We start from the raw sequence: 21664 nt of genomic DNA, 5'->3' as shown, positions 1-21664 counted from the left end.
TCTGTTGAAAAGAGAACCGTTCATTTGTTTTCAGACAGACAATATCACTACTGTGGCATATGTCAATCATCAGGGTGCGACTTACAGTCCCCAAGCTATGAAAGAAGTATCCCGGATACTTGCTTGGGCGGAATCCAGCTCCTGTCTAATCTCTGTGGTTCATATCCCAGGTATAGACAATTGGGAAGCGGATTATCTCAGCCGTCAGATTTTACATCCGGGGGAGTGGTCCCTCCATCCAGATGGGTTTTCTTAGGTTGTTCAGATGTGGGGTCTTCCAGAAATAGATCTGATGGCTTCTCATCTAAACAAGAAACTTCCCAGATACCTGTCCAGGTCCAGGGATTCTCAGGCGGAAGCAGTGGATGCGTTGACACTTCCTTGGTGTTATCAACCTGCTTATATTTTCCCGCCTCTAGTTCTTCTTCCAAGAGTGATCTCCAAAATCATCATGGAGCAATTGTTTGTGTTGCTGGTGGCTCCAGCATGGCCTCACAGGTTCTGGTATGCGGATCTTGTTTGGATGTCCAGTTGCCGACCTTGGCCACTTCCATTAAGACCGGACCTTCTGTCTCAAGGTCCGTTTTTCCATCAGGATCTTAAATCATTGAATTTGAAGGTATGGAAATTGAATGCCTAGTGCTTAGTCATAGAGGTTTCTCTGACTCAGTGATTAATACTATGCTACAGGCTCGTAAATCTGTTTCTAGAAAGATTTATTATCGAGTTTGGAAGACTTATATTTCATGGTGTTCTTCTCATAAATTCTCTTGGCATTCTTTTAGAATTCCTAGAATTTTACAGTTTCTTCAGGATGGTTTGGATAAGGGTTTGTCTGCCAGTTCCTTGAAAGGACAAATCTCTGCTCTTTCTGTTTTATTTCACAGAAAGTTTGCTAAGCTTCCTGACATTCATTCTTTTGTTCAGGCTTTGGTTCGTATCAAGCCTGTTATTAAATCAATCTCTCCTCCTTAAAGTCTTAATTTGGTTTTGAAGGCGTTACAGGCTCCTACATTTGAGCCTATGCATTCTTTGGACATTAAAATACTTTCTTGGAAAGTGTTGTTTCTTTTTGCCATCTCTGAATTATCTGCTCTCTCGTGATTCTCCTTTTCTGATTTTTCATCAGGGTAAGGCAGTTTTGCGGACTTCATTTAAATTCTTACCTAAGGTTGTGAATTCTAACAACATTAATAGAGAAATTGTTGTCCCTTCCTTGTATCCTAAGAATTCTTTGGAGCGATATTTACATTCTTTGGATGTGGTGAGAGCTCTGAAATATTATGTTGAAGCTACTAAAGATTTCAGGAAGACTTCTAGTCTATTTGTTATCTTTTCTGGTTCTAGGAAAGGTCAGAAGGCTTCTGCCGTTTCCTTAGCATTTTGGTTAAAGCTTTTGATTCTTCAAGATTATTTGGAGTCGGGTCAAGCCCCGCCTCAGAGAATTACAGCTCATTCTACTAGATCAGTCTCCACTTCGTGGGCTTTTATGAATGAAGCTTCAGTTGATCAGATTTGCAAAGCAGCAACTTGGTCTTCTTTGCATACATTTACTAAATTCTACCGTTTTGATGTATTTGCTTCTTCGGAAGCAGTTTTTGGTAGAAAAGTTCTGCAGGCAGCTGTTTCAGTTTGATTCTTCTGCTTATGATTTACGTTTTTCCTTTAATTTATGAGAATAAACGTATATTTTGGGTTGTGGATTAATTTTTTTCAGCGAAAAATGGCTGTTTTTATTTGATCCCTTCCTCTCTACTGACTCTTGCGTGGAGTTCCACATCTTGGGTATTGCTATCCCATACGTCGCTTGCTCATGGACTCTTGCCAATTTCATGTAATTGGACTCTTGCCAATTACATGAAAGAAAACATAATTTATGTAAGAACTTACCTGATAAATTCATTTCTTTCATATTGGCAAGAGTCCATGAGGCCCACCCTTTTTATGGTGGTTATGATTTTTTTGTATAAAGCACAATTATTTCCAAATTCCTTTCTCCAATAGTAACAAGGGTAGAACACCCAATAGGGGGCGCTACAGCCTAAAAAGTATGCAATACCATATGTATATATATATATATATATGTGTATGTATGTAATCTCAGCACAGTGACGATCTGGCAGAGCCAATATTGGATCAGTATCCACACATATATATATATACACACATAGGAGTGTACACACGACCGTAAAATTAATGTCTAATGCAGAGTATTAGATGGCACAACAGTATCCATACACAATTAAATACCAGAGTCCAAAATAGAAGATGGAGTCAGACTCCAACAATGGTCAAATATATTCCAAGGTGTATCAGTTCTGTACAATTCCAGGCCGCACTCAATCTTCACCCTCCAAAGGTCAGACAATCTAGAAAAAACTAAGAAAGAGGCGCCGTATGTGTGAATCTGCAACAACCAGTTCCAAAGATAGAGCAAGTGTAGGGTACTCACAATATGGGAAGGCACTCAGATGTGCGTATAGATGCAGGCTGGTATTTGCAGCAAACCAGCTGGCTGTACAGGGCACTTTAGAGTCCAAGGATGGAGATCTGTGTGTCTCAGCAGGCTGTGAATTAGGAATCCAGCAGTGTAGCGCACAGGGGCTAGGTGCAAACAAAAGCACACAACTGTGTGAATCTGTAAGATTACAATGATGAATCTAACACCTGTGCAGGGTACTCACATTTGGTAGCGGCACTCAAATGTGCCAGTGGAGGCAGGCTGGTTTTCACAGCAAACCAGCTGGCTGTAAAGGATGTATAACAGGATATTCCACAGCAGACAGGAACAACAGGTAGCTCAGCAGACAGGAACAACAGGTAGCTGTTACTCTAGATAGAATTAGTATCGGTGCTTGTACTGCAGGTTGTTTTTTCGGTTCCTCTCAGCGGAACCGAAAAAACAACCTGCAGTACAAGCACCGATACTAATTCTATCTAGAGTAACAGCTACCTGTTGTTCCTGTCTGCTGAGCTACCTGTTGTTCCTGTCTGCTGTGGAATATCCTGTTATACATCCTTTACAGCCAGCTGGTTTGCTGTGAAAACCAGCCTGCCTCCACTGGCACATTTGAGTGCCGCTACCAAATGTGAGTACCCTGCACAGGTGTTAGATTCATCATTGTAATCTTACAGATTCACACAGTTGTGTGCTTTTGTTTGCACCTAGCCCCTGTGCGCTACACTGCTGGATTCCTAATTCACAGCCTGCTGAGACACACAGATCTCCATCCTTGGACTCTAAAGTGCCCTGTACAGCCAGCTGGTTTGCTGCAAATACCAGCCTGCATCTATACGCACATCTGAGTGCCTTCCCATATTGTGAGTACCCTACACTTGCTCTATCTTTGGAACTGGTTGTTGCAGATTCACACATACGGCGCCTCTTTCCTTGTTTTTTCCAAATTCCTTTGTTGATGCTTTTTACTCCTTTCTTTATCACCCCACTTCTTGGCTATTCGTTAAACTGAATTGTGGGTGTGGTGAGGGGTGTATTTATAGGCATTTTGAGGTTTGGGAAACTTTGCCCCTCCTAGTAAGATTGTATATCCCATACGTCACTAGCTCATGGACTCTTGCCAATATGAAAGAAATGAATTTATCGGCTAAGTTCTTACATAAATTATGTTTTTTATCCTTAGGCTTAACTAGTGTATCAAATAAAATTGATATGGTTGCATGGTCTGATATCATATCATTTACGTGAGCCTCTGATTTAACAATGGATAGAGAAATTAATATATTATCGATTCTAGAAAAAAGTTTTGTAAGATTTAAATTCACGTAAATGTACAGGATTTTTAATTCTCCAAATATCTATTAATTTCAGTTTAATATAAAAAAAAAATATTTAGCCTGGTTGTTATATTCATTTGTGTTTTGTACCAAATCTTTTTAGCTCAGGGCAAAGGGACATATTAAAGTCGCCTCCTACAATAAGATGATTTAAAATCATATATTTCATCAAGGGGCGGGAGGGGGGAAGGGGAGAAAAAAAAAAAAAAAAATATAGCATCCTCAAATAAAATCTAAACATTATATACATAGAAACAGGCACCCTCGACTTCTATAAAAGTACGAATAATTCTTCCTGCTTCCATAAGTATTGTGTTCTCGTTAAAGGGACACTGAACCCAATTTTTTTCTTTCGTGATTTAGATAGAGCATGCAATTTTAAGCAACTTTCTAATTTACTCCTATTATTGAAATTGATAATTCTCTTGGTATCTTTATTTGAAAAGCAAGAATGTAAGTTTAGATGCCGGCCCATTTTTGGTGAACAACCTGGGTTGTTCTTGCTGATTGGTGGATAAATTCACCCACCAATAAAAAAGTGCTGCCCAGTGTTCTGAACCAAAAATTGTCTGTCTCCTTAGCTTAGATGCCTTCTTTTTCAAATAAAGATAGCAAGAGAATTGATAATAGGAGTAAATTAGAAAGTTGCTTAAAATTGCATGCTCTATCTGAATCACAAAAGAAAAAAAAATTAGGTTCAATGTCCCTTTAAGTGAGGGAACGTAACCCATTTAGACCTATATTGCATCTAAAGTAAGAGATAAGAGTATTTTGACATGATAGGATGTTAATTATTACCAATAAAATCTTTAGCTTCTGCTATAGTATTCAGAGTGATCCTATTGCCATTGTTTTCTATTACAATTCTGGCTGGGTATAACGTACACGCATCTAATGCTTTATTTGTCATTTTTGTACAGTAGTGGGGCATGTTTTTTCTCTTTAGTGCTGTCTCATTTGAAAAGTCTTGGAATAGTAAGTTTTTTTTATTCGCTATAGTAAATGTTTCAATTTTTTTAAACAGTTTGTGCATTTCAATTTTATCTTGGAACCTAATGTGAACAAAGTTTTCTTGTGTGTCTTCATATTACGGAATAGTGTTAAGTGTTTTTGTTTTTTAAGATTTACAAATTATCAGAACAAATACACTCTATGACACAAATTCATGGTTATTTTTTATTTAAAAACAACAAAAATTGCAATTTTCAAATAGGAGCTTCACAAAATCATTGCTAGAGAAACAAAAAGGATTTTAGCACAGAAGCGGTGGCAAAACATTAAAAAAACAAACAAAAACAAAACCTGTACAAATTTTAAGAACCTAATTTGCATTTTAATTTTTACAATTCATAACTGAACGAGCAACAAGTGGCAAGTTGCTTATAGTTGGTGCAAAAATGGCACATTTACTGCTTCTTCAAACCGGACAAAATCTTACAGGCACAAGGATAAATTTACGGCCTATAATGTTTTCGAGAATAGCAGTAAATGGGTCAGTTTTGTATTTTTATTACCTGACATACGGTTTGCTACATGTAGCTTTGAGGCTTTTTCATTTATAAGTGTCAGGTCCAAGGCACCTCACCCTTTTCATCTCATTAGAAAACCATTACACTGTAGCTCCCTAGAGGGTTAAAAGTAGTCGTACAGCCCTATACAGCTGTATGATCCAGCTTCTGTGGCATCTGTTGAAAAATGTACAATTATGGAAGACTTTGTCAATACAGAAGATACTTCTCCTCGATATTTAAGTGCAATGCTCTAATAATTGGATTACCCTATTTCATAAAGGGGAAGAAGCCAATTTATTGCTAAGCTGGGAAAAAGGTCAGTGATACCGATTTAAAGGGACATGAAACCCAATTTTTTAATTTCATGATTTAGATAGAGCATACAATTTTAACCCCTTAATGACCGAGGACGTGCAGGGTACGTCCTCAAAAAAAAGGCAGTTAATGCCTGAGGACGTACCCTGCACGTCCTCGGTGTGGAAAGCAGCTGGAAGCGATCCTGCTCGCTTCCAGCTGCTTTCCGGTTATTGCAGTGATGCCTCGATATGGAGGCATCCTGCAATAACCTTTTACGGCCATCCGATGCAGAGAGAGCCACTCTGTGGCCCTCTCTGCACCGGACATCGATGGCCGGTTTCGTTGGTGGGTGGGAGCCGACTTGGGAGGCGGGTGGGCGGCCATCGGTGTGCCGCATGACGTCAAGGGGGGCGGGATCGGGGGCGCGATCGTCGGGGGCGCGCACGGGCGCGCGCGCGTGCACGGAGGGTGGCGGGCGGGCGCGTGCACGGGGCGGGAGCGGGTGGGAACCGCTACACTACGGAAAATGTTTTAATAATTAAGACCTAATCTTGTTTGTGCAAAAGCACAAAAAGTGATCATGGAGGGGTGGGGGGTTGGTTTTGTGTGGGGGGAAGCTACACTACAGAAACTTTTAATAAATGTTAAAAAAAAACATTTTTTTCTTCTAAACTGGGTACTGGCAGACAGCTGCCAGTACCCAAGATGGCGCCCATTAAGTTAGAGTGGGAGGGTTATAGAGCTTTTTAGGGGGGATCAGTGAGGTTGGGGTCTAAGGGGGGATCGTACACATCAGCATATGTAAATATGCTTCTTTTTTTTTTTTAAAAAAAGGGCCAAATACCTTTTATTTTAGTACTGGCAGAGTTTCTGCCAGTACTTAAGATGGCGGGGACAATTGTGGGGTGGGGGAGGGAAGAGAGCTGTTTGGGAGGGATCAGGGGGTCTGATGTTTCAGGTGGGAGGCTGAGCTCTACACTAAATCTAATATTAACCCTGCAAGCTCCCTACAAGCTACCTAATTAACCCCTTCACTGCTAGCCATAATACACGTGTGATGCGCAGCGGCATTTAGCGGCCTTCTAAATACCAAAAAGCAATGCCAAAGCCATATATGTCTGCTATTTCTGAACAAAGGGGATCCCAGAGAAGCATTTACAACCATTTGTGCCATAACTGCACAAGCTGTTTGTAAATTATTTCAGTGAGAAACCTAAAATTGTGAAAAATGTAACTTTTTTTTTTATTTGATCACATTTGGCGGTGAAATGGTGGCATGAAATATACCAAAATGGGCCTAGATCAATACTTGGGGTTGTCTACTACACTACACTAAAGCTAAAATTACCCCAAAAAGCTCCCTACATGCTCCCTAATTAACCCCTACACTGCTGGGCATAATACACGTGTGGTGCGCAGTGGCATTTAGTGGAATTCTAATTACCAAAAAGCAACACCAAAGCCATATAAGTCTGCTATTTATGAACAAAGGGGATCCCAGAGAAGAATTTACAACCATTTGTGCCATATTTGCACAAGCTGTTTGTAAATAATTTCAGTGAGAAACCTAAAGTTTGTGAAAAAATTTGTGAAAAAGTGAACGATTTTTTTTATTTGATCGCATTTGGCGGTGAAATGGTGGCATGAAATATACCAAAATGGGCCTAAATCAATACTTTGGGTTGTCTTCTAAAAAAAAATATACACATGTCAATGGATATTCAGGTATTCCTGAAAGATATCAGTGTTCCAATGTAACTAGCGCTAATTTTGAAAAAAAGTGGTTTGGAAATAGCAAAGTGCTACTTGTATTTATGGCCCTATAACTTGCAAAAAAAGCAAAGAACATGTAAACATTGGGTATTTCTAAACTCAGGACAAAATTTAGAAACTATTTAGCATGGGTGTTTTTTGGTGGTCATAGATGTGTAACAGATTTTTGGGGTCAAAGTTAGAAAAAGTGTGTTTTTTTCCATTTTTTCCTCATATTTTATAATTTTTTTTATAGTAAATTATAAGATATGATGAAAATAATGGTATCTTTAGAAAGTCCATTTAATGGCGAGAAAAACGGTATATAATATGTGTGGGTACAGTAAATGAGTAAGAGGAAAATTACAGCTAAACACAAACACTGCAGAAATGTAAAAATAGCCTTGGTCCCAAACGGACAGAAAATGGAAAAGTGCTGTGGTCATTAAGGGGTTAAACAACTTTTCAATATACATTACCTAATTTGCTTCTTTCTATTGGTATCTTTTGCTGAAGGAGCAGCAATGCACTACTGGGAGCTAGCTGAAAGCCAATTACATGAGACATTTTGTGCAGCAACCAATCAGCAGCTTCTGAGCCAACCTAGGTATGCTTTTCAACAAAGAGAATTTAACAAATTAGATAATAGAAATACATTGGAAAGTTATTTAAAACTGCATGCTCTATCTGAATCATGAAAGAAAAAATATGGGTTTCATGTCCCTTTAAAGATAGGAAGATCAGGACGTAAAAGTCCATGTCCTTACTTTAGGAAGCTTCTTCATTATTATGCTTGACCCCATTTTACAAAAAAGGTCTCCTATTCCAGCAGTGAATATGATTAAACACAAATCTACCATTTTTATGTTACTTGGGAAGACAAAGTCCAACCTGTTGAAAACTATTCACTTTTAGTGTTAAGAACATTTGCAGGCTATACTCTGCCCTTCTGAATTAAGGGGGCAGGCTTAAGATATATTTTTTCACCTGCAATTCCTTCTGTCCAAACATTGCCTCTGTAAACATAGGTTACATACAAACAATCCAAAATTCTTACAGTCTTCATTTGAGTCTTTATAGAATATTTAGCAGCAACAAAGGTTTGGAAGCCACAAAAAAACACAAGTATATTAATCTAAGAAAATAAAGCTTTAACTACATAGCTGCTGTGCAGCAAGCACCCTTAAAGGTAAAGGTCATCTGTACAGAGGAAAACTATTGCTTGGAAGGGGTTAAAGTATTTGGCAGCTACGGTTAACATATGTACAGGAGAGGTTTGCTTTGCAGCACCAGTTCTTAAGGTTTGCAATAAATATATATATATTTATAATAAAAAAAAGTTGGAGTCCTTTATTTGGATCCATTTAAGCTTCCTTGGCTGAAACATTAGAGATCATGTATCCTGACACTGTTCTGGTAACACTCTAATCCACCTGTATGTTGTCAGTGCATTGTTGACCTATGAATCACAAGTGATGAAACATTATCATTGCAGCTTTTTATATTAAGTGGAAGATGAAAATGCATCCTCAAAACCCAAGGCGTTCTGTTTGCTTTCATATACATGTATTTGAGCCTTTTTATAAACAAATTTTGTTTTTATCCTTATGTGGGCATGTTACCCTCCCTAACCAAGCTAGTTATCCTCCATGTTCTCCCCCGCTATTTATGCCTATCAGCCAGGGTTGCCAGATGTCCTTTACAGAAATACTGGTCAACCAGTGGGTGATTTGGAGAAACCTGTGAGTAGGACACTGAAAAGACCTCAGATCAAACCCCATGGTCTACTGCCTCTTTCATTTATATGTCCATATTTGACACACAGGACTGAAGCTTATCCCAGATACATAGCTACACCAAACCCCAAATGACATTGCTTGTAATGAAGCCCTTGTTAATTATATGCCCAAGTCACAGCTCATTTTAGACCCATAGCACTGAAACCCATGCCAGATATAAGCTCACATCAAACCTCAGATTAGACCCCTACATATTTACTTAAAGCCTGCATCAGGCTTTAAATTAGACTCCATTGCCTACAGCCTCTTTCATCTATGTGCCCATATCTGACCTGTGATCAGCCCTAAACCCAGTACCCATGTCAGACCTCAGACCAATCCAAATCAATTGTGCCCAGTAATTTTAAATAGATTTTGATGAAAAGCAAGTTCAAGTACTGAACTGTTCGTTTAAGTACCAGACACCTGGTTATTCTACAATCAGTCACTAAGCAGTAAGACAGTAGTTGTGCACAAACATGCATTTTAATTTAATTGTAACACAAACATGTTTAATTGCTGCTGTTATGCACAACAGAACATTTTGTAGTACAACTATGTTCTGACCCATTTGAGATACTGAGGACTTAAGTTGGGCACTGCTCTAATGGTTCAGACAAAATATATCCATGGTGTCCCAGTTATTCGTATGATCTGACATGACAACTTACAAAAAAACACCAAACAGCCTGATTGGGAGCTGCAAAGAAAACATTTAGTCTATTCTAATCCATTGGAAGAGCTTGCAAAGAAATTGAAATGCTTTTTAACAGAATTTTAAGGCCTTTTAAGCTCTATGAAATCTCCTGAAAAGCCTCCATTAAAAAGACTCTGAAACACCTGCTTAGTTTCTTTTTCCAAGCAGCTTAACTAATTAAGATGGTGGCTAAATAACTGTTTTGAATTGCCTAGAAGAAAAAAAATGTGCAGCAAACTTATGGATTCCAAGAGTCTGCTCCTTACAAATCAAAATAAGGCTACACGAAGAATTATGCTTCCATTTCAGAAGTAAAACGGCTTCTGGTTATTACCTGCTATGTTTAATAAAGCTGAAACGGGGGCATACTATGTTGTCAGCAGTGGGTCCTTCTATAGTTACATGACCCTTCTTCAATTTACTCATTATTTTCATGAGGACTGTACCAGACTCATGCTCTATCAACTGTATTTGGAGCATGTGGAGCAGGAGGCTAGTGGTCAAAAAGTAAACTGTTCTAACAACTTTATTCTTTATAAGGAACATAGAACACTCCTAAAACCATGGTATGAATGTGACCCAATTGGTACCACAGACATTGTTGTAGGTAACATGCATTGGCTGCTCTCGTGATTTAATTAGTAAAATAAAAACACCACCACAACCCCTCTAGGTTTCCCTTCAATTAAACTGAACTGGGATACATATACTGCACACATTGTTTTTTAAGATGCATGAGACTATAAAAAATGTACTAGGCTTCTGATAATAACCATAAATAAAACGGACTAGGAGTAAGCAGTAACACCATGATCTTAGATAGCTTCAACATGATCTGATACCTGCAGAAACAGGAATGATGCTATCTGCACTGTGTCTCGGTCATGTGCTGCAAATGTCCTCAAGCTACAGGAAGTCAGCTGAATAGCAAAACTCAACAATGGAAAATATTCAAACTTAAAAAAAAAAAAAAAAAAAAAAAATTGGGGTTGTTGGCATCATCACATTTGGGTTATATTATAAACTTAGGTGTTCGCATTGTCAGCAAGATTGCTGGTGAAATTTTATAAAGGGCTAAAATCAGTGTTTGAAGGCAGTCTCGACAAGAGGTGTTTTACTTTGCTTCACTGACAGAACGATAAAAGCTATATCGCCATCTACAGAGAAGGTAAAATATAAATTATCCCTAGACTGTATTGAATGGCAATAAAATCTACATCTGTGAAGCGAAACTCAACCTCTTTTGGTTACAAAACAATAGTGAACTTAGGACAAGAATAATAAACCTATATGAGCTGGGGGCTGTGAGTATATTGTGCAAGTGTATTTTACTGTAACATACAATATTATGTATTTAAAGTAAGTTTGTTATTTAAATACACATTTTACATTTTTGGCGTGTTTTTTTCTTTTTAGTAAGAAGATTTCATATGCAGGATATTAATTTCCCATAGAAGATGGTGGCTGACGCTTTTTTGTTTACTAAGGTGCGTTTTTTGAACTTTGCATGTGTTTTTAGAAATGTACAGTTTTTTTAATCTTGCACTTTTATAGCCGCTATAAGTTTTCACTGTACTGTACATATTTAGTTCTACTATCACGGTCACATAGTACTAAACTTTTTCTATATTAAAAACATAGTGTGGCCACAATAATAGAAGTAAACACATTCAATAACATGTAAACTACACCAAGTCTGTTCTACTATAAAAACACATTTTTATATTGTATATCAAACTTACTTTAAATACATAATATAGTGATGTACAGTACAATACATACATAGAACACACCAGATACACGTACAATATACCCACAATCCCCAGCTGCTATAGATTTATTATGAACAATGGCGATCATATACATAGCAAATATATGTGTTCCATGGGAGTTTCATACGTTGTAAAGAATATCCGCCAGCTTAGGTTCACTTGATCACACACCTTTTCAGTGGCGAGACTAGCAATTCTAAGAAATCTACTGAATGTATAGTAAAACCATATCTGTTATTTGAACTGTTGCATTAGAGAAACCATTCTTACAAATAGTCAATGCACTAATTAGAGGATATTCCACTCATGTCCGTTACATTATGCATTATAAGAAAACAGAAGCTGATTTACTGAATGCTCGGATAAAAGATTGTTAAGGAGCAATGTATTTATTTCACTTGTAAGAGCTAAACAGGCTAAAAAAATACCAGCAAGTGTGTTCAGTAACCCTCAGGTTCCATCCACCGCAGACACACAGGAAAGAAATTTGTATTATTTTATTCTACTGAGGTGCCACGTGTTCACCATAAACAATAATAAGGCACTCTGTAAAAAATAGTTTTAAAATGATTAAACCTTGAAACTTATGAAAGCTGGTTAGCTAATCTCTTGACACCAGAAGTGTGAAGATATCAAGGTCTAAAGAACAAGAAATAATAAACCACTAACTAGTCCATCAGAAGGACATACATTCCCCCACACACACACAACACCCTCCTGATGACACATTTAATATTACAAACAGGATTACACCACAATACCATTAATTCAGCAAATCCCAAGATGATTATTTCGAAACTTTCTCCACGGGATAACCTTACTAACTCTATAATACTATAAGACTAAGGGATGCTGCCTTTCTAGCACTGTGCATTATTACATAGACTTGTACCCACTATACTACACAGATGTACTATAAAAGTCATTTTCAAAAGGACTAAACCGAGAATGTGTCGGTTAGCACCAAGTTAAAGAAGGCAAACTAAATTATGGTCCTTTGTCTGATTTCATGTTTAATCAAATTAATTAAAGGGATATGAAACTCAAATTGTTTCTTTCATGATTCACATAGAGCATGCAATTTTAAGCAACTTGCTAAATGTAGCCACCAATCAGCAAGTGCTACCCAGGTGCTGAATAAAAAACGGGCCGGCTCCTAAGCATACATTCCTGCTTTTCAAATAAAGATACCAAGATAATGAATACAAATGTATAATATCAGTAATTTAGAAAGTTGCTTAACATTGCATGCTCTATCTGAAACATGAAAGAAAACATTTGGGTTTCATATCCCTTTAAATTCACACCCAATATTTTCTAATAACCCTTCTTTACGAGCAGACACACAACAATATAATTACAGAGCATTATATTAACACAAGAACACATTGTCAATCTTTATCTTAGGGAAGTGTAACACCATGAACATACAATAAATATGTCCCAACACACATACATACAACCTCTCTTTGAGCAAATTCAGACATACAACACCCAAAGATTGTTTATATTGCACTGATAAGATATAGATGAATGACCAAAGAAATCTTTACAGTTCATGGCTTTTAAAAAAATCTTTGGTAACATTTATATAAACAAACAAAAACACCATTTTCTATCTATATAAACTTGCTTTACCTACCTAACCCTATGGAAGACACATTCTGTTGTGAGAAACGCTCTTTCCTGGCTAATTAAAATTGGGTCATTAAAATTTCATCCTCAACTCATACAATGCGTGGAAATATAACTAAATAACTACAGCTTACTTGTTTGCTACAAGTTCACAAATACCATTTTATTTATTGGTTACCAATCACTGATCAACCAGCTAGATAACATTGTACTACTAAATGGAATAAGTGGGATTGAAAGAAAAAATCTATAGTGAGTGATGATTTATTAACTGATAATGCCCCATGAAATTTTACTTTTAAGGATACCTTGTGTTGGTAAAAATAAAGAATCACTAGAGCAGGACAGATTTGCCAGTTTTCATTTTAAGGATATGGAAATGAACTTCACTGAGGTTTTTTTTCTCTCTCATAAGGAGTGGCATTCAGAAGGACTTAGTTTGCTAAAAAGACATAGATTATGACATCTTAAAGGGACACCAAATAAAATGTTACAATGGCGGCAAACAGGTTAAGAGCCAAAGTCACAAAATCCTAAGCAATTACCAATGAGAAAATACACTATCAGCATGACAACAAACCACCTGTAAATCTAATGATGGGCATGCAATCAATGAATGCTGGTGCTTAGCATATTGTGCACTGCCCATGTAATGCTTAGTTGCATCTAGCTAAACGTGTTTATGAAGTCGGCAAGGGCCAGATGATGATAGTTCCGGAGCCCCATGAGGTTAAGGTGTGCCGTCATTCTAAGAGTCATAAAGAAAATGGGCTGAACATTGGCATGCAGTCATATTGCAAGCTCAGAGAAATGCACATTCACAGGTAGTGTTGGTATTTTATTGTGGTGGCACCGAGCACATTTAAAACCATCTTACTTATACTAATGTTACATTTATTTAAAATTGCAATATAAATTAGTCACATGGTGCAGACAATTGTGACGGTTTTCAATAATAAAAAAAGGCTTTTCTAAGAGGCCTCAGTTCTATACTAAATTTTTTGGATGTTCTATCTGGGTGCCGAAGTGTTAAAAAGATTTTTTATTTTTTTTAGGATTTTATAATAATAATATAATATTTTGCATTAGAAGTTGCACATTCATTGCTATGAACAATTTTGAAATGCCCTCTTCAGAGAAATACATAGACAGTTATGGAACTAGTCTGCTAATTTATATTAATAAATAAAATAGGATAGTTCTAGAGATCATTTGGGTGTGTGACTGATTGTATATGGCATGAAAAGGAAGTTTACGTAGCATTGCAGATAACAAAAGATCTATAGTCTGCACCCTGAGCATCATTTCATTGTCACCAACATGCACATGTGAATGCTATTCAAGATGCCTAAGCCAAAAACATTCCTCCACATAAAAAGTAACTAAAATATAACATACAGAATGCTTCTAGACAAAAGCTGTGGATATGCATTTTCCAAGAAATATGTATTTTTCATATATTTCATTTAAAAGAATTTAGAAATGCAATTAAAAATAAATCAATTTAATGTAATCCGGTTGACGTTTCATAACTTAACTTAGCTATGAACACACACCTAACAATTAGCAGCACATTACCATAGGCTCTATTCCAATTATTTAAAAGAGTTTTTTTTTTCTCTCTCCAAAAATCAAGACCTTTGCTACCTGATTGTCATATGGTTTCCAATAACTATGCACTGTTTTAACTCATCAGGTATTTTGCATTAAAAGCACACAGTATAGTTATTCCAATGCATCCGAAATTACTTTTTTTTGGAGAGGTGATCTAGTTCAAGAGTCTTACATGCTTGAAAACTCATTTTGGCCTGTTTTGCATGAATATTTGGCTTTTTTGCACATTTTATTGGCCTCTTAAAGGGACACTGAACCCAAATTTTTTCTTTTGTGATTCAGATAGAGCATGCTATTTTAAGCAACTTTCTAATTTACTCCTATTATCATTTTTTTCTTTGTTCTCTTGCTATCTTTATTTGGAAAAAAAAAGGCATCTAAGCTAAGGAGCCAGTCAATTTTTGGTTCAGGACTCTGGACAGCACTTGTTTATTGGTGGGTGGATTTATCCACCAATCAGCAAGAACAACCCAGGTTGTTCACCAAAAATGGGCCGGCATCTAAACTTTCATTTATGCTTTTCAAATAAAGATACCAAGAGAATGAAGAAAATTTGATAATAGGAGTAAATTAGAAAGTTGCTTAAAATTGCATGCTCTATCTGAATCACAAAAGAAAAATTTTGGGTTCAGTGTCCCTTTAAGCTAGTGTATGCTCAGTTCAGATAATCATTAAATCAAACATTTAAACTATAAAACATGTTCACATTAATGACGGGTGAATGTTACAAAAGATATTAAATATTAAAAAAAATTATTCAAAATTGTTAATGGCACAAGTTCAGGCACATAAGGCAGTTGTCATTAATAGTGAGCCAATTAAAGGCTGTTTTTTCCTTTTGTATTGACATACTTGTGCATCATAAGGGGGACCTAAAAGTGAAACAGTAAAATGTTCTATTTTATCATTGCATTATTGTGACCCCACTCCTCCACTTCCGCTCCTGACCTAGACAAGGTTGGGTGACTGATAGCTATGCACATATGCTACCCCAGATTGGTTCACCAACCATACCCAGCTAAGGAGCAGAAGTGCATTTATGGTCTGGAATAGACTTTAGCTATGTGCTTAACTACTAAATATGAGTTAAACATACAACTAAAGGAATACAGTACTGCAATAATAAATAAAATACTCTTGCACATTACACCTTCTTTGCACTTTTAAGTTTTTTTTAACAAATTAAAACACTATGCATTGCTAATGGCTTGGAATGCTATGGCCAAAATATACCCGAGTTGAGTTAAAAGTTATCACACAGATTGAAATCTGGCCTGTAAGGTTTTTACATCCCTTTAACATTCAACAGACTAGTAATTTTATCTCTTGACTAGTATTTTTTTACTTGACTGGTAAAGATCTTTATTTAAAAATATGGGAAAAAAAATAGAATACATGTCAAAATGATTTATAAAACACTTAAAGGGATACAGAACCCGAATTTTTTTCTTTTGTGATTCAGATAGAGCATGCAATTTTAAGCAACTTTCTAATTTACTCCTATTATCATATTTTCTTCATTCTTTTGGTATCTTTATTTGAAAAGCAAGAATGTAAGTTTAGATGCCGGCCCATTTTTGGTGAACAACCTGGGTTGTCCTTGCTGATTGGACAGCACCAATAAACAAGTGCTGTCCAGGGTCTGAACCAACAATTGGCTGTCTCCTTAGCTTTGATGCCTTCTTTTTCAAATAAAAATAGTAAGAGAATAAAGAAAAATTGATACTAGGAGTAAATTAGAAAGTTGCTTAAAATTGCACGATCTATCTGAATCACAGAAGAAAAAAAAATGTGGGTTCAGTGTCCCTTTAACTGCAACTAAGTATTCTGTAGTGGAATTTGCAGCACATGAACTGTTAAATGTCTAGGACATCAAATGCATCTAGACATACCCTAATATTTTAGCAAGGAGCCACAGTTCCTTACTTCAGGCTCTTCCATGGGCAGATCACATCTAAAGTATTTCCCTTTTTGGGCAATTCAGTAGCTCAGTCCTTCAATCTGTCCGGCAAGGAGTAACCTGAAGACTGCAGATGGCAAACACTGGACTAGTCCAACTTTTCAGTAGAAAAAATAACTAAATGAATTACATTAAATGCTTATAATAGACTGAGGTCATCTCAAATAAAATAAACATTATTAGTAGGATGTGCTAAAGAGTAGACTTTAAGGGCACAGTGAAGACTTGAATACCAATTTTTTCCATGTGTTATAAGATTATGCACCATAGTTTGGATACATTTAAGTTGCTGCCCTTTACATTATATTTCTCCAGAAACAGTCTTGATGTATGGTCTACAAATTCACAGTGGAAGACTTATGTACACTTATGTGTGGCACATAACGTATCTTGGAAGAACATTTTCCCCCATCCAAGTGTCACTGAGCATAAATCAACTGGAACTCCGATAGGTTTGCAGCAAGTCCATGAAATAAACATGGGACAGCTAAATAAAACTGTAAGTTACGCTGCAATACATTTTTTTCCAGAGACCTACTGAAGTATGCCCATTAGGAGTCACTTTTCTGGTCACATCATCATCTTACCAAGTTTTTGTTTGGTCATTAGAACTGGAGAGTATTGGGAGGTATGGTAAACACTCAAGGACTTCTAAACAGATGTAAACGCAAAGCTTGAAGTATGTTGTTCTCAGAATTTGCATCAGTGAAATTCATATAAATACCTCAAATACTTTCACTGAACACAGAGAAAACAATATGTCAACCACGTGGCCTATACAGTTCTTGTAAAACATTATACCGTTTGGAAAAATATATAAAACATAAATAATAAAAACAAACTAAAAGATTTCCTTACCCCGCCATTAATAAGTGTATAATAATCTCCATATCCTACAAATAGGTTTCCATTTATATACTTCATATGCTAATTCAAACTGCACTTCTGCCATTTAACTCCAAGATAAGGATCCTTGTTGTTCATATTAAAATTGATGATAAACTTTACATGCAGTATTTTAAATGGACTTTAAAACGGATCACTTCTAGATGCGCTACAACTTACTTTTCAATCTAGCCGTGCCATTCTAATACCCTGCGCTCTGGCAGCCCACTTCAAAACTCTTTTTTTTTGTGAGCAAATGGTTTTCTAATCTGCTCTCTAGCTCCAAAAAAAAAAAAAAGTACTGTCCGGACCTGATTTTAAAACATGTAAAGTTTACCATCACTTTAACATCTTTCAAAGAAATTAGAAATACTTTAGAAAATAACAAAAGTGCTGCACAGGTGATACCTTTATTAGCGAACTAATAGTGGATACAGTTGCAAGCTTTCAGAGAATGCCTGAGAAGAGACCTCAGTGCCTTGAAAGCTTGCAACTGTATCCACTATTAGTTATGTAATTAAGGTATCACCTGCACAGCACTTTTGTTATTTTCTTACAAAAGAATTTTTACCTTCTTCGAATGCACAGGCCAACATGGTTACTACCATTTTACTTGACTATCTTTCTCACTTAAATCAAAAGCATATTAAGCACAATTGAGGGAGGCACAATAGTAAAGATACTGCATCAATATTAATCTGACAGTACTGCATTTTTAAGTCAATCTGATGCTGGGTGAGTAGCTAATGCCTCGGCTTCTAATCAGTATGGTGAGAACTAGAACAAGATAAAACAACTCCCTATCACAACAGTGACATCTAAGTGTAGGCAAACTAAAAGCTGCACGTGGCTCTGTCTTATTCCATTCGCCATAGAGAATATGAAAAGTCAGGATGTGAAGAAGGTACATAAAAAAACTGTAAAGAGAGATTAAATATATATTGTGAGAGTGAGGAGGAGGAGAAAAGAGTTCGAGTGAGAGGAATTATTCAGGGAAATCTGTTCCAAAAAAGGATTTAGCTTCTTCATGTCAGCAGACTCGCAATAAAAAAGCTATTTCATGTAAGTTTCAGAAAAAAAGAATAAGTTAAAAGTTTTATATTTCTTGCTCCTAAAATAAAATTCCACTTATGTTGTGTTTTTGTGTGGCCCCCAATTAGTTTTTCAGTGGGTCAGTGGCTCTCAATGAAAAAAAAAAACGCATGTTCCCATCCCCTGATTTAAACAGGAGAAAAATGTTGTGCCTTACCACACATATTCATACAATGTTGACATCTAAAACCGAGGTTCAGGTTTGTCCTGACTTTCCCACATATTCAGCTTTAATCTTGTCAACTCTAAGCTTCCTTTTGACAAGACAGACAATCCAGATGAGTGACAAGTAAAATATACAAAAAACAAATAAAAACCCCACAACTTAAAAACACATCAAAATAACACTTCCCATCTCAAAAAAATTGCATATTACTTTTTGCGCCCCTCCCCCCCAACAAAAAAACACCAAAAAACTTAAGTCCCACCAAAAGTCCTCCAGGAAAGAAAAAAAAAATGTAGAGATAAAATGGCATCAGGCAGCAAAATTGCAACTTCCCCATTGCAGTTTCTCATTTTTCGCATATGATCCGCCGTCCTATATCCTGTTACCACGCTCTTCTTGTACGAAAAGCATTTAAATAAAAAAAAAATATTCTACCGTAAAAAAATGACAAAAAAACTTCTTATTAAAATAGAATTTCGTTTTTTTTTCTTCATTTTATTTAATTTTTCTTTTTTTTCCCCATTTTCTTTTTTTTTCTCCTTTTTTTGGTTTGTTTTTCATCTGAGATCTTATAAGTCTGTTCTTGTTTCATAAGAATTGTTGAGTACTTTTCTAGCTGCTTTGGTTCCTTGGAAGTTTAAAGTTTATTGCAGTAAAAATATTTCTTTGCAAAAGAAAGAGAAAATAAATTGGTTTTTTTTTTCCTCATCCCTTCCCTCCCCTTTTTCTGTTTAATTTTATGTTCCTACGGTTCGGTAAAGCCTCGTGTTTAGTCCAGCGCAATCCATTCTGTCACTTGCTGCGTAATTTATTTCCCTTGTGAACCTGACAAAGAAATAAAAACAGATTTTACGAAAACACTATAGTGAGAAATGGGTTTTAAACATTTTGTGAAAAAAGATACAACTAAACAAAACTTCTGGCTGGATGGTTTTTTAATTGTTTGTATGCATTGTATTATTGTGGAAAATATGAACTAATGCCTCAATGTACTATATTAATGCATATCAATTAGTTTGGTTATTCTTTGTATACAAACAAAAATGTTTTCCAACTTCTTTCATACTAGTGAAGACATGAAATACTTTTTTGAGCACCTTTGTGAAACTTTAAAAGGGACATTAAACACTAAATAAATGCTAGATAGAATGATGCATTCAAGGACAAAGATTAGTCTGACATGCATATATATATTTTTAAAGGTTTCATTAGCTGTTTAAATATTGACAAAATAAGTTTAAAGTTTTAGTGTATATAAAACAATGGAAGCTGCCATGTTGTAACTTAGGTTACTTCTCTGCTGTGGCCAATTAGAGACAGTTATAAATCGGTCACTAGACTGTGCAGCCAATGGCTGTGTGAAATATAACAGTGTTCTACACTTTCATTTCTAACAGAAACTGGAAAGCTCACAATTTCAGAAAGGAATAACAGGAAAAGGGGACAAAACAAATAATGAAGGTAAATTGCAGACTTCTTTTTATATGTGCGATTTATCATTTTATATTACCATCTCAGAGTGTTTAATTTCCCTTTAAGACAAGCACACAGGCTGATACATGGGCAATTAATTACTACAAACTGATTTTACTTAATAGCTCCACTTGAAAATACATTTCAATCATAATTTTAACATTGTGGGCTACTTTTAGTTTGAGAAATATTTACTTATAATTTTGATACTTTTTGTGTATTGATGATTTTACCTTTGTTCTTTTTACATAACTGAGAAAGCCTAAATGGCATGTTGTGTGGTTACTGATTATTTTTTGCATTTTGTATCAAATTTGTGGATTCACTATATGTTTAATGAAGAATAATTAAATATACTTTTTATGGAAGCAGTACAGCTTTCTGGTATTTGTCTGTTGACCTTTGTTCTTTTTTCTGTTACTTTTGAAAGAAGATTAACAAAATTGGATTTAAAAAAATAAACAAACAAAACAAGTGTTAAGCAAGATCTGTGGGATTAGTACAGATTTAACCCCTTCATGCCAATAGCAAGTGTTTAACATCAGAACGATGTTCCAGTGAATACCAAAGCATTATCAAAACTTTTCATATGTCATACTCCTGCACAAATAAGACAATACTGGCACCTAGTGGTAGGAGGTTACATTTGTCATTGCACTGCACCTGCAATAATTTACATATATGTACAGATATTATGTTACATCATCTCTATCCTAGTGCAGTCACATACATCATTTAATCATAGGTATCTCTCCATTTCTTCATTGGATTTACTTCTTATCAATGAGTACAGAACATATATCTGAAGCTTCATTTTGTTTGCTACATTAAACACTAAAACTATGTTGTATGAATCTAAACTATACTGTCTCTACAATTCCCAATATTCAGCTAAACATTTCTACAAAAATCCCTTCTACAAGTGATCTTCAAGTGCAATATCAGCAAACGCTCTTTCTTTAGTCTTGAAAAGTTATAGATGAACAAGGAGAAGGATTCTCAGTGGAGTTACAATCAGGTTTCAAGATATTCTAACCTTATGTGAATGCTTTTATTTGTCTTTAAAGGTCCAATTTTAATGATGTGCTAGTTTTGAAGTCAACCTATATGTGTAAAAGTTAATAAACATGCAAGCAAATATTTTCTATTTAGACGTGCACTTGTGCAAGATCAAATATTAGCGTGGATTAAAATTCTGCAGCAAGTGTGAAGGGTTCCAAGAAAACCCTTGCAGGTA

General features: G+C 36.0%; 1 protein-coding gene across 3 annotated transcripts in view; it reads right to left on the bottom strand.

The window, feature by feature from the left end:
- Positions 1–18614: 18614 nt before the first annotated feature.
- Positions 18615–21664, bottom strand: part of RBMS2 (RNA binding motif single stranded interacting protein 2) — a 256400-nt gene continuing 253350 nt past the window's right edge. For all 3 annotated transcript variants that reach the window (XM_053708143.1, XM_053708145.1, XM_053708144.1), the window contains one exon: positions 18615–19779. The gene's annotated coding sequence lies outside the window, so the exon portion shown is untranslated. The remainder of the gene's footprint in view (positions 19780–21664) is intronic.

The sequence above is a fragment of the Bombina bombina genome, chromosome 3 (genome assembly GCF_027579735.1).
Source record: "Bombina bombina isolate aBomBom1 chromosome 3, aBomBom1.pri, whole genome shotgun sequence".
Lineage (NCBI taxonomy): Eukaryota > Metazoa > Chordata > Amphibia > Anura > Bombinatoridae > Bombina > Bombina bombina.
This window is presented reverse-complemented; position numbering and strand designations above follow the sequence as displayed.